Source organism: Benincasa hispida, chromosome 5 (genome assembly GCF_009727055.1).
Source record: "Benincasa hispida cultivar B227 chromosome 5, ASM972705v1, whole genome shotgun sequence".
Lineage (NCBI taxonomy): Eukaryota > Viridiplantae > Streptophyta > Magnoliopsida > Cucurbitales > Cucurbitaceae > Benincasa > Benincasa hispida.
Window position 1 is genome coordinate 3033846 of NC_052353.1, and position 15632 is coordinate 3049477.

Sequence of the window (15632 nt, forward strand, 5' to 3'; positions counted from 1 at the left end):
TCATAGTAATAGAATTTTTAAATTAATATGAATAAGATTCATATTAAATCTATTATATTCTTTTTAATTTCTATGTTGAATTAGAATGGATAAGAGAATGCATATAGTCAAATAACACGTTTTATATATTTCAAGGTTATGTCGATTTCTCTTTAGAGATTTAGTTTTTAATTACGGACATAAGTGAAAAAGTTTGATAAATAAGTTACCTGGATAAATGTCATCAACACTTAATGATAATGTATTTTTAAATTTGTCTTTTATTTGGGAATTGTCCTCAAGAGATTGTTGCCAATTCATGAATTAAAAATGAAATGATCGTTTACTTTTATCATCTAGATAACATATGATGTGTCTGGATTAGAAGAAAAGTCATGACAAAAACATATTGTATATTGGAGTCTTGGGAAGCTAAATGATCTCAAAAGTTAGGTATTATCTGAGTCCAAAAAAAAAATTTTATGATTAAAGGCTATGAGAAAAAAGTTTCCAAATTAGCCTGGGATGTCACACGATAAGAAAATTTAAAAATATCTTAAAAAAAAGGAAAAGTAAGAATAAAATAAATTTGATTTACTAAGTTCTTGGTAAAGAATAAACATTCACACTTTGATAGTTGAATAAGGATTCACTATCATAATTTTTTTCTTCTCTTCATTACAATTAAATTGTGTCTCTTAGCAAATACTTAAATCAGTATATAACTTCTACTAGTTGGTAACAGAAAGCTCATCTCAGTTAAAGTAGTTAGAGACATTAAAATATCAATTATTTATACTAAATATGATACCTTTATCATTATAAGACAAATTTAATTTCTCCATACTTTATTACTAAATATTTCATAGAGTATGAATGGTTTTTAGTGATAAGGCATGCTTTTCAAAAGTTGTTTGAAAATATGTTCATCTTTAAATAAATACACTTTTTGTGTTAAAAGTTAACAAATCTAAATACTAAATTGAGAGAGAGTAAGGATTAACGAACCCAAAAAGAAAGACAATTTTTTTCACCTCAAAAGGATACTTGTCCTTGGCATTTAAATGATAATTACGGGTAATTCTCTAAGAGTTAGAGTTAAATCATTATTATTGTCTATCAAAAGTTTTTCTTTTTATGCAAGAGTGTCATTGAACCTTATTAAATAAGGATACCTGGCAAAAGGATCCATTGGGCTTATGCATTTTGACCCAAGTGGTCTAGTGACTGAAAATGTAAACGTGGCATCGTAATATATCATCAATATGACCGATGAGTATCCATGAGCAAAAGTATCTTAATCTAATGCAACTTAAGTTTTATTTTATTTGAAATGTTTAAAAGAAAGTAGATTAAAGTTTAAATCATTTAGGAAAATCTATTGTGACATTATGATAAGATCAAAATGATTAGTACAGGAAATTTATTGTACCATGCCTAATTGATAGAAATGAGATTAGATCTCAACTCTAAGCATTAGGTACAATTTGGATAAGATCGTGCTGCAAGAGGGGAAGTGCAGCCTTGTTAAACTTAGTACATGTTGAGTACTTTGTTAAACGTAATCCTAATCTTTTGAAAATTACACTGATGCGAAACTACATTAAGGACATGCAATAGAGATTGCAATGTTGAATATTATTTTCTCCAAAATATTTGAGAAACAATCTTGGATTATGAAAGTATTGTAAAACTGGTTTACGACATTTCAGTATTTGGGTAAGTTGAGATACTTTTGTCAAAAAGAACCCTTAACAAATATGGTAAAACAAATGTTTGAAAATACACCTAAGTTTAGGTAGTCCTTAAGGAGTTATAAAATGACCTTTTGTACAATCGAAAATAAAATAATATATTTGCGTGACAAATACCGATTTTATTAGAAATGTCAAATAAAAGGCTACGAACCTGTAAAAAGGTTAATTTGTGTTGATGAACTAGTTTTACATAAAACCACTTAATAGTTAATAAGTGTTGTCAACCATTTATTTTCATTTATAAGTCAAATTCTAATTGTCAACTAGATAAGTCTTTGTCGTAGTAGGAGAATTATGAGATAACTCAACCTTTACAAAGGCTTACTTGAAATCTACATTGTCATATAAGATGACAAAATGGAAACTTATAAACCTCAAAAGTAAGAGAAGAGTTATGAGATGACTCAACATTTGCTATGACTTATTGGAAGTTAAAGTTGTCATACTGGATGACAAGAATTGAAGAGTGTTGACAAAAGACATTACGTCAAAGTCATAAAACTTGAGATAAAGTATGTGTACTTAATCTCAGTTTGTTTTTTAGATTTTCTTGATGAGGTAAAACCCATAGGATATGAATGATCTAAAAAATGAGACATAAAAGTGTAGAATTTGAAGGTAGTAATCTTCCAAATGAGACTCTTAGCGAATGCTGAAGACCAGCGCCGCAACTGATAAGGAAATTAGACTATGAGTCAATTTTCTCACTTGTTACTTTAATGGAATCTTTATGTATTATTTGATTTATTGTTGCATATGAGATATATAAAAATGAACTAATTCTTTTACGGAAAGAAGTTCAATGGATCTACACAAATGAATAACATTTTCAAAATTGAATTGCAAAAAGTTTGCAAAATTGTGATGTTCATTTGAAAAATGAATTTAACAATTAGGATCTTTAAGTATAAGGGTTTGATATAGTATCATAATCCATGACTTTGAACAATGAAAATGTTCTTATATAGACAAGAAAATGAAAAATGGGTATTTATATGTTTTATATTGATATTTACTCATTGTGAATGAAGTAAAAATCAGTATGAAAGTTTGACTATTTAACCAATTTCAAATAGTTGATTTGAAGTGATTTTGTATATTAAATATCCACATAGAGATGTTGAGGACATGATGTTAAGTTTCTCTCATGCATCTTACATTTATAAAGTTGTTGAATGTTTGATGCAATAGCTTCAGATGGAATGGTAGTGTATCATTCTAAAGTGAACTTGATATGTCTAAGGAAAAGTTTCCTTAGACACCTTAAGTGTTGAGGGGATGTAATTCTTGTTGAGGACGAGCGTCAAACACAGTCAACAGTTGATGAGGCGCCATACCACTGCTGATATGGATCCTCCTGCCACCGTGGCTCTTATTCCCCAAAATATCAAATCTGTTGTAACGGCCTACCATTATTTTTCTGCCAAGATTCTTTTAGTCTTTGTCCTTATTCACTCATTTAGTGTATATAAAGGGAGCCCCTCCATAAAATGTAATATAGAAAAATATACACAAAAGGAGTAAGAAAACTAAAATTAATTTCATTTCAGAGGCTGTCGTTTCTTTTTCTTCTCCCTTCCTATTTTGCCATTTAACTTGGTATCAAAGCCAACCATGGTGAACACTGAGTCATCTCTATCATCAACCAGCCTCCCAGTCGTTGTTGTCAACAATGACAACATCGCAGGCCCTCCGTTGAACCAACTGCTAAACCAGATAACGTCCATCAAAATGGACATGTCAAATTTCCTCCTATGGCAAAATCTCACCTGGCCCATACTTAGGAGCTACAGGCTAGAGGGTATCTAACTTGAGAACACCCTTGTCCCAGTCGATTCATCACAAAGAAGGTCCATGAAAGCTCCGGTGAGAGCTTGAGCTTAGAACCAGCCACAACCCCCACATCTGAAATAGAACATCAACCAAATCCAGCCTATGATGCGTGGATAGCAGTAGATCAGCTTTTATTAGGTTGGCTCTACAACTCAATGACCCAAGTGTAAGAGTGTAATAACATGCAACGGAAGTAACAAGGATCAATAAGCATTCAAATTCACTAATTTTTGCATAAACTAAAGCATGCTCATCTAAATAAGAGGGATTTAGATCATACATTTGAAAAACTCTTCAAGATCTCGATAAAACAACAACAGTCTTCTCCAAAGATCATCGTGAACTACCTCAAGATCTTCCCCACTATCCTCTTGGAGCTTTAGACTGAGTTGTGGGACTCAAGAACAACTTGAAGCAATGTAAAACGCAAGGAGAAGCTCACCACAACACTCACTCGAAGAACACGTCTTCAGCTAAAATTTTTTTCTCAAATTTTTGTTGAATGCATGCCTCTAAATCACTCCATTCTTCTTTATTTATTGCAGGTGAACATGCAAAGAAGAAATGTGCATAGCTTGCAGCTCATACTTGGAGTTAATGAAGAAAAGGAAGTGGGTTTTATGTGAGCATGAAGAAGATGATAATGGAAAACCATGAAATTCCATTTTGTGCATGTTTTTCCAATTTTCCAATTTATCTCAAAATCAAAATTTTGATTTTGAAAACCATTTTGATTTTCAAACTGAAAAAATAATTTTCTAAAATTAATTTCATAAATTAATTTAAAAGATACTAATTAATTTAATATCAAATATTAAATTAATTTTTGCACAAATCTGTCCTCATATATTTAAATCATATTTAAATATATATTCTCCTATTCCATTTAATTTTAATTTGAACGTTTCAAATTAACTTCTCAAGCTACTCTAAAGCTTAACCATTTACGAGCTAGTAGGGGATCTCACGGACCTACAGATCATGGGCTCAACGATCCAAGATTAATCGGCTAAACTCATTAGATCGATTTAACCCCTATTCGTTAACTAATGAGACACTCCACTATAGCCCATAGTTGAACTCCCCTCACTGTAGTTATATTATATCCACTTTATAACCATAATCAGTAAGTTGATTCTTCATATATTGTTCATAATCACAGTTGAGTCAATATAACCGTTTTAGCCCTATGAATACATCTTGCTCCTTAAGTTCCCACTGACCCTTTAATGAACAATTCTGATTCATAACACCTATGAATAAAATTCTTTCTCTATCATGAAAAGGCGGAGCCCCGATTGTTCAAGACCTGGAATCATTACTTAAGAGAACAACCTATCTGCTAACCCTAAATTGGGTAGGAGTGAATTCCATTTTGCAAAGCTATGTCCCCAGCTATTCATCCGGTCTTATCCTCAAAATGGGAAGCTTATTGAGCAGTGCTATTGGACTACTCTCATCTTTTGCAGATCAAAGGATAATCTCGAACAAACAGGAGTTCATATCTAGCTCAGAATTAAGATCGAGTTAACCTAGGTTATTTAATAAATGAAATAGTCAGTTTTAACAGTAAATGGTCGTTATAAAAAAAAGTGACTATTTTCGTGGTTCAGTCTATATGCAAACTCATTGCATAGGATGCCCTTACTCACATGTCTCAACATGAACGATCCGTGTATTACATCGTTTGTAGCACTTTACAACTCTTTGTAACAACTACAGAGTGGGCCGCATCCAATAGTGTTACCAGAATGAGATACCCAATTTCATCCATATACTTATTAGACCATTTAGACTATACTGTTAACTTGTTCCTGTTTATGTCACTACATAAAGTTACAGTATTCAAACTATAGCCATGGATATGTTTATTGGATTTTCATAATAGAATGCAAAATCAACAATTTACTATTATTGATAAATAGAATGTTTAACACGAACTGTGAGTTGTAGGTGATAACGGGTAGAAATACACGTTATTATAGCTCAAATAAGTAAAACAATGAGAGAATGCGTTGGTAAAAATAAGCAATATCATGTCCAAAAGCGTTAAACTGAGGAAATTGCAATCGCATGCGCCCATCGCATAAAAGCAGTTAATTTACTTATTTTGTGCAGGAAAAATGCGTTGGCACAAGTAAAATTGCGATCCACGGAATTAGGCATCCGCGCGCTTGAAAAATTGCGATCGCAAAGTCATGCGATCGTATGCGATTGTGAGAAGTTGCTTAAGAAGGTGGTTGCATAAAGACTGTGCATCAAGGTAACAACATAATAAATCATGATGGGACAGAAAGCTGATAACGGTCGAATCCGAATTTAGTTGACAAGCCATTAAAGCACACTGTAGCAAGTACACTCAACTTTCGGTGACCATTAATCGGCGCATCAGAGCAGGAGATTTAATGACTGCCCATCATTGCAATCATTAGAGAGAAAGGCTGCTTCACCTTGAGCTCTATAAATACCGAAGGCCACCAGAGTAAAAAAAAAAAGATATATTATATAGAGAATAAGTTAGAGAGCCGTTAGTCTGTTCACGTACATACTTATACTTAGAAGACGGAGATGAGCTAGAAGACAAAGAAGCCGAGAGATCATTCCTGGACAGATCGAGAGAATGCCAGAAAGTACTACAAAGGGAGAGAGGGCCAACACTTGCGAGAGAAAGAATATTCATCTGGACAGATTTGGAGTGAAAAAGACAGTGTAAAAGGCCACGGGAAGTAAGACATTGCTTACCGAGCTTCTTATCTCTAAATTTCATTTGTTATTTTGTATTCGGGACTTTACTTATAGAAAATGGAAATCTCATTTCAATCTATGTTCAATCTCTCCACATTTCGCATGAGTAGCTAAATTTCCGAATCGGTTGAGAAGTACATAGCTAGCATGACCTAAGATTTACATTTTATGCGATCATCTTATCTTATGTATGCGTCATTTACCATTTATAGATACTTGAGAGAGTAGTCTAAAGATAGAATCTAGACTTGAGAGAGTCAGATTAGAATCTAGGCTTGAGAGAGTCAGATTAGAACCGCATAAGCAAGAAATAGAAACTTAGACATAAGTTCTATCGCTATTTACACATCGCATGCACCCTAGAAATAAGATATGATAATATGCAGTCACCTTGTATATGTGTGCATCATTCATCATTGCATAGACAAGAATAGAGGCTTAGACATAAGTCCTATCGACATTTTCATATACATCACATGCGTCCTAGAAATAGGAATTATGACATTTGCATTGAGAGATGACATGCTGTTGTTTGTGTGTAGCATGATCGCATAACTTGTACATAATCTTAGGAAGTGTTAGCTAAACCCCTTCTCAACCTGTTCATCGCATACTCATTGTAACTCTCGATTTCATCAACTCTTTGTTCGAACTCCGTCGCATAGGAAATATTCTTAATCAAAACACCATCCAACTTATTTTTTTTCAACACCGCAAGAGAATCAAATTAACTATAGCATATTTACTCAGTAGTTCCTGTGTTCGACCCTAGACTTACCAGGAAACCTAGTGAGGCGTATACTTGGGTCTTATTAGGAAAATTTGCATGTGCAATGCATAACACATCACCGCAAATTCACACCATAATCACATCACAATTCACAACGCATCAGTAGGGCATTCCCAACAATCTCTCACTTGGACTAAAACTCCAGTGAGAATAAATATATATAATATAATGTTGAGAAACATAATGGAAAAAATACAATAAATTAAGGCATCTCTAATACCATAGATATTCTCTCACTTTCCTTAGGTTACACTACTCGGAGTCCTAGTCCAACTAGGTGGCCCTCGAACACTTTAGCCGAGAGGGTCTTTGTGAATGGATCAGCAAGGTTGTGTTCAGAGGCAATCTTTGTGACGATCACATCTCCTCTGTACACTATCTCCCGTATGAGATGATACTTTCTTTCAATGTGTTTTCCATGTTTATGACTCCTGGGTTCTTTTGAATTGGCAACAACACTACTATTGTCACAATACAGTGTGATAGGTAGGTGCATATTTGGAGTCAGCGATACAACTTTGCTTAATGCTTCTCCAAACTATAGCTCCTTCGTTAAGAGTGAAAACTGATCTTAAAGTAGATTTCCTGGAATCTATGTCAATTTTAAAATCAAAATTAGTGTATCCTGTAAGGATCAAATCCTTAGGTCTATACATAAACATATAGTCCCTCGTTCTCCTTAGATACTTGAGGATGTTTTTGACAGCAGTATAATGACTGTGTCCTGGATTGGATTGGACCTATTGACAATTCCAACTGCAAAGCATATGTCAGGGCGTGTACACAACATAGCGTACATTAAATTCCCAATTGTAGATGCGTATGGAATTCTGTTCATCTCTTCAACCTCTTGAGGTGTCTTAGGACACTGTTCCTTCGACAAATGAATTCCATGCCTAAAAGGTACCATACATTTCTTGGAATTTTGAATATTATACCTTGACAACATCTTGTCAATATAAGATGCTTGAGATAGTGCCAATGTTCTATTTTTTTGGTTCCAAAAGATCTGTATTCCTAGAACACACTGAGCATCACCCAAATCTTTCATTTGGAACTGTATTGCTAACCATCTCTTTATGTCAGCAAGGAAACTTGTCTCATTCCCAATGAGCAAGATATCATCAACATACAGAACTAAGAATGCTACAGTCTTGTTGACTATTTTCGTGTACACACAAGATTTGTCTACATTCTGTTCAAAGCCATAAGATTTGATCGCAGTGTCAAACCTTATATTCTAGGATCTGGATGCTTGTTTCAATCCATAAATGGATCGATTAAGCTTACAGAATTTCTGTTCTTGTCCTTTTTTGATGAACCCTTCTGGTTGAGACATAAAAATACTTTCATCAAGATAGCCATTCAGAAAAGCTGTCTTGACATCCATTTTCCATATCTCATATTCATAATATGTGGCAATAGAAAGTAGTATTCTTATTGATTTAATCATGGTAACAAGAGAAAAATTTTCTTCATAATCAACTCATTCTCTTTGGGTAAAACCTTTTGCCACGAGTCTGGCTTTATAGGTCTGTATCTTGCCAGTTTGGTCTCGTTTTCTCTTGTAGATCCATTTGCAACCTATAGGTGTAACCTCATGTGGTTGATCTACAAGTTCCCAGATAGAGTTGAAGTACATAGACTTCATTTCATCATCCATGGCTTTTATCCATTGTTCCTTGTCAATGTATTCCATTGGCTTTTTAAAGGTCAATGGATCCCCTAAACCATCATCCTGTACAATCAAGGGCAGAAACCGATTACCTCAAGCGGCTGTTTCAACAAACACGCAAAGGAGCCCTCAAAATGAGTGAGTACTTAACCTTAATGAAGAGATATTCTGACGAACGTGCTCTTGCTGGATCCCCTATGTCCCTATTTGTTCTTGTTTCTCAAGTATTGTCCGGTTTAGCTGAAGAATACAACCCAGTGGTTGTAGCGATTCAAAGCAAAGGCACAATATGTTGGTCAGATCTACAGTCTGATCTTCTTTTGTATGAAAAACGCCTTGAATATCAGCTGGTCATCAAGACTGAAGTGTCTGGGATATCCAATATCTCCCTTTCTCCTAACCCAATCTCGGTAAATGTAGTGCAAGGAAATACCCAAGCAAGTCCAAATCAGTACCGCAACTCACAGAGACATTCTCAGCCCTCAAACTTCAGAGGAGGTGGAGGTCGAAATAGGAGAAGGGGTCGCTGAAATAATGCTTCAACAAATCGACCAACATGCCAAACCTGTGGTAAGCTAGGCCACACTGCTGACATTTGCTTCTTCTGCTACAATAAAGACTTCAATAATCCCCATCAAACCCACAATCGAGCTGAATCTACCCAACTGCCCTCTAGCCGATCTTAAATCAAAACACTTTAACATTGATCACTCACTCTAGCATTGCCTCACTTGAAACCATAGCAGACCCCAACTGGTATGCTGATAGTGGGCTTCCACTCATGTGACCAACAACCCCAACTTCTTAACCTCTGCCGTAAACTACACAGGTACAGACAAAGTAATTGTTGGAAATGGGACTCCACTTAAAATATCTCAATATGGGTTTTCGACCATACATTCTAAATCTGGTTTTCTCTCCCTACTGAATATACTTTATGTTCCTGACATTGATAAGAACTTGGTTAATGTTTCTAGACTGGCCAAGGATAATAACCTATTTGTTGAAATTCACGCTAATTTTTGTGTGGTTAAGGACAAGGACTCGGGAGAGGAACTTCTAAGAGGCAAGCTTAAGGATGGTCTTTACCAAATGGATTGTGTCAGCCCATTGATAAATAATGTATCTAGCATCAAGGCGATCCCAAGTGATAGCATGACTACTCCAGCTTCTTCTTCTTCTTCACTACCTGTCTTTACCGCGAGTACATCAATATCCAAGTCTCTCATACACAGGCGTCTTGGACATCTATCCCCTAAAATTTTGGCCAAGTTAATTAGTGGATGTAATCTAAAAACTTATGATAATGAAAACTCTGTTTTTTGTGAAGCTTGTCAATTTGGGAAAACCCACAACCTCCCATTTTCTCTTTCATCCTCGCACGCACAATCCCCATTTGATTTGGTTCATACTGAATTATGGGGACCTGCCTCAGTACCATCGGCTGATGGTTTTCGATATTATGCTCTGTTTATAGATGACTTCAGTAGATTCACATGGATATATCCTTTGAAACAGAAGAGTGACACTGCCTCTACCTTTTAGAACTTCAAGTCATTTGTCCAAACTCGATTTGAAAAAACTATTCGGATCTTGCAAATGGATGGTGGTGGCGAATTTAAAACAGTGGCGCACATTTGTGAACATCCGAGTATTCAGATCAGAGTGTCATGCCCATATACTTCGGCTCAAAATGGCCGTGCTGAACGAAAACACCGTCACGTTGTTGAAACCAGACTCACGATCCTTGCTCAGGCTTCCATGCATTTACATCTCTGGTGGTATGCTTTTCAAACAGCACCTATGCTTATTAACTCTTTTCCTTCCCCTGTTCTTAAGGACAAAAGCCCCATGGAGGTTCTTTTTCACACCACATTGGATCTATCGTCCATCCGAGTCTTTGGCTGTGCATGCTACCCCAATCTATGGCCATATTAGAACCATAAGTTCGGTTTCCACAGTCGAAGATGTGTCTATCTTGGACCTTCACCAATCTGCAAAGGTTTTTGCTGTCTCACAGATGATGGCAAGGTGATCGTCTCACGACATGTCAGTTTCAACGAAGATGACTTCCTATTTCGGTCGGGTTTCGGATCCTCTCCAACCCAAGTATCACATCTCCGACTCAATCAATCACTGCTTTTTTTCCTCAATCCTCACCACCCAACCCTTCCAACTCAATTTCCATGGGCCTAGCACCTTCACAGACCGTAGCCCAAATCACACCTAACCCACCTCCCTTGGCCCAAACTCCACTTATCCGACCAGCACCTGACCCAAACCCAATCACTCCTTAGTTGCCCTCTTCCGCTCCAAACTTCTCTCTCCAAAGTCCACACTCTCTACCCCCGCCTTCTCCCTCTCCATTTCTTCTAACTTCTACTTTATCCCCGTCAATAAGTCAAAATCCATTACCTCCACAGTCAACTTCTCATCTCTTTCACCCCCACCTACCCTGCAATCAACTTCTCGGCCAGTCACAAATGATCATCCCATGATCACTCGGGGCAAGTCTGGCATTTTCTGACCTAAAGCTTGGACTGCCTCTGTATCCTCAGACCCCTCCCTACTTGAACCTACAACTGTCACTCGTGCCTTAGCTATTCCTCAGTGGCACTCAGCCATGGTGGCCGAACTTGAAGCTCTGCATCGTATCGGAACCTAGACTCTGGTTCCGTCAACCCCTCATCAGAATGTCATTGGCTGCAAATGGGTTTTCCGACTCAAACGAAATGCAGATGGGTCGATTCAACAACACAAAGCCCGCCTTGTTGCTAAAGGCTTCCATCAACACCCTAGTCTTGATTACTTTGACACCTTCAGTCCAGTTGTCAAGGCATCCACAATTCTAATCGTCCTCTTTCTGGCAGTATCAAACAAGTGGGCGCTCCGACAGATTGACTTCAACAATGCCTTCTTGAATGACACATTAAAAGAAACCGTATATATGACCCAACCCCCGGGGTTCCAAAATCCGTCATTACCACACCATGTCTGCAAGTTCAACCGAGTAATATACAGTCTCAAGAAATCCCCAAGGGCATGGAATGATGAACTGAAAACTTTCCTTCGCCGGTCTGGCTTCCAAGTAAGCACCCTTGATACCTCCCTTTATTACCTTCGCATTACCACAACTATCACTATCTTGCTTGTGTATGTCGATGACCTCATCATTACCGGCAGTGACACAGTTCAAATAACTCACCTTATCTCCACTCTAAACACTAAATTCTGGCTCAAAGACCTCGACCGACTTGACTACTTCCTCGACATTCAAATAACCTATCTACCTTCTGGCCTTCACCTCAATCAATCTCAATACCTTGCTGACCTTCTATCCAAACTCAACCTCTAAAATATGAAACCGTGTCCGAACCTAGCTGCCCTTGGCACTCTGCTCTCATTAAATAGTGGAAACCCCTTATCCGATCCTCTTCCCTACAGAAGCACGATCCGTGCTCTTCAATACCTCACAAACACCAAACCTGAGATTGCATTTATCATTAATAAGCTTAGCCAATTCCTTAAAGCCCCTACGGATGTCCACTGGTCAGCAATAAAATGAGTACTTCGCTATCTCACAGGCACCTTACATCATGGCCTCATTATACAACCGGACCACAGTCTTACAACCACTGCCTTCTCAAATGCTGACTGGGCCTCCAATCTTGATGATCGTAAATCAACAGTTTCCTACTACCTTTATCTTGGCTCCACCCTCATCTCCTGGTCATCCAAAAAGCAAATGGCTGTCGCCCGATCGAGCACTGAATCCGAATACCGAGTCCTTGCTCATGCTGTCGCTGAAATCATATAGGTACGCAATTTACTTTCTGAAATTGGCTTCTCCCCATCTGGTGTACCTGTATTATAGTGTGACAATATGGATGCTGGCACCTTGGCCGCCAATCCTGTCTTCCACGCTCGAACCAAGTACATTGAAATTGATGTGCACTTTGTTAGAGATCAGGCTCTTGGAGGCTGCTTAGAAGTAAGATATGTTCCTTCCAATGAACAGCTTGTCAACTGTCTAACAAAAGCTCTCCCTTACGATCAATTCACGTACTTGCGAAGCAAGCTCGGGTTAAACACTATACCCTCTGGCTTGAGGGGGGATGTTGAGGATGAGCGTCGAACACAGTCAGAAGCTGATAAGGCGCCACACCACTGCTGATATGGATCCTCCTGCCGCCGTGGCTCTTCTTCCCTAAAATATCAAATCTGTTGTAACGGCTTACCATTATTTCTTTGCCAAGATTCTTTTATTCTTTGTCCTTATTCACTCATTTAGTGTATATAAAGAGAGCCCCTCCATACAATGTAATATAGAAAAATATACACAAGAGGAGTAAGAAAACTGAAATTAGTTTCATTTCAGAGGCTGTTGTTTCTTCTTCTTCTCCCTTCCTATTCTGTCACTTAACTATTCTTACATGAGACTTATTAACATTTAATATATAATTGGTTAGTTATATCGGTTAAAGTGAAAATTAAAACTTATGAATAATGAGACAGAGATGTATAAAGTTTAAGATTTGAACTTTCATGAGATACACTGTCTCATACATGGTTTAGTGAAATCCATATCTTATCCTAAGTGGTGTAAATTAGACTACAAGACAATATTTTTGTTTGTGAAGCAATAATTTGCATAACCATGGTATATCCTTCACTATTTGAAAGTTGTTTCAGACATGAAATAGTCTATCCACTTTTATGAGATAGTGTGGTGCAAGGACTAAGTATGAAGATATTTGTAAACACCAAGTTGTAGGAATAAAAATAGATCGAGAATAACATCATGGTGGTGACTAGATGGTTTTTGTTAACATAATAGTTTGAATTATATGACAGGATTCTTTAGGCTAAAGTATGAGAGAATCTCCTAGAATGTCTAGAACTATGAGACATGTCTATAGTGCGCTAGGGAACATGAGAGAGCATGTTGGGTATAAAGTATGTCCTAAGATATATGTCTTACCGACTTATATCTCATCAATTTTAGTGTAAGTGAGAGATTGTTGGAATATATGCCCCAAAACCTCGTAATTGATAAGTTATTTGAAATAATGGTTGATTATTTTATACATGCAGTTACCCATTAAAGAAAGATCCAAGGTTATTTTATGTAACTTGAACAGTATGCGGTAGGCATACAAGTAAATCATTTTAAATTAATAACCTAAATGGTTTGTAGTATATGGACAAGATTGGGTTCTTTATCCTAGTGACACTACGGATATGATCCACTTTGTAAATGTTACAAGAGTTGTAAGTATTACAGACAATTTGATCCAAATCGTTCATGTGGAGACATGTGAGTGGGGGTATCCTATATAAAGAACTTATATAAGACCGGACCACAAAATGATTAATCTCTCTTTATAACACCGTTTAACCAAAGAAATTAACATTTCATAAGATGAAAATAGGTAACTCGACCTCAATCTTGAGTGAGTTATAAAGTCATATCTATGAGGGTAGTCTATTGATCTGCATGGGTGAGAGTGGCCTGAGTCGCCGACTAATAAGCCTACCATTTTGGGAATTTTTCCGAGTAGGGAGCTGGAAAGATAGCTACACAAGATAGAATTCACTCATTCGTGTCTAAGGTATGTAAATGAATTCCTCTCTTAAGTGTTGACTCCGAGTCCTGAACAATAGAGCCCTTCCCTCTCGTTGGCCTGAGAGGATTTTGTTTATGGTAGGATCATAAACAAATTGTTCATTAGAGGATCAATGAGACTTAAGAAGTAAGAGGTAAATAAGAGGTAAAATGGTAATTTGGCCAAACTATAATTACGAACACGTGAAGAATTGACTTACTGATAATCGGTTATATCCATGGACACAGAAATATATTTACAGTGTGAAGAGTAAAGCTGAGGGTCTTTTATGGAATGACCCACAGTTAATTAATGTTGATTAATTACGGGCTGATATTGCTATGTTTATGTAGAAAACTCGCCATTGCGACCAAGTGAACATATGATCGCATGAACCAAGCAGTCATTAATGCGATCAAGCAAAAGCTATCAAATACAAACATACAATCACATAATCAGCTATCGCGATAAAGCATGACAAGGGCGGTAGAAGTCAAATCACAGATTGAGTTGATGATTGACAAGAGAATTTCGTTGAAGATTCAATGAACTTTTGACGCGTTGCAGGCGGCTCTTCAGGGTATGGAATTTAATGTGCCTCATCAGCAAAATCATGACTAAGAGAAAAGAAAAGCATCCTCAGACGACTATAAATACCCATGCAATCGCCATGCAGAAAAGAGGGAGAGAAATTCTTAAAAGAAAAACTCTGCTAACCTTCCCATTCAGACATAGAAACACCTTAGTGAGAACTTAGGATTCCTGTTGAAGTAAAGGAGGATATCCTTGTTTGATAATCTAAATGAAGCAGTCGCCAGTAGAGCCGAAGGTAGCAAGACATTGCATACCACGACTTGATTCTCTATCCCTTTCTTTCTCTTATAGTGTATTTGCATTGTAATTTTGACTTTGACAATTCAAACGTTACAATTGAAGGAAATCAGACATGAGTATTTTCATGAGCAATGAAAGGATTTTTCCAAATTTCAATCGTATATTAACAACAACAATTACAGTCACAAATGAAAACATACAGTTATGCATAAATCGAAATTACAACTGCTTTACTACACGATCAAGGGAAGAATTCACATACCTTCCATCTTCAAGACCCTTGATCACGAACGCTCGAACAATCAGCAACACTGTAACACTCGAACAAAGTGATCACCAAGGTCACGAACACTCCAAACACCACGAACGTCCTCCACAGAACCTCGACTATGTCGAGTTGAGTAAGACACCAC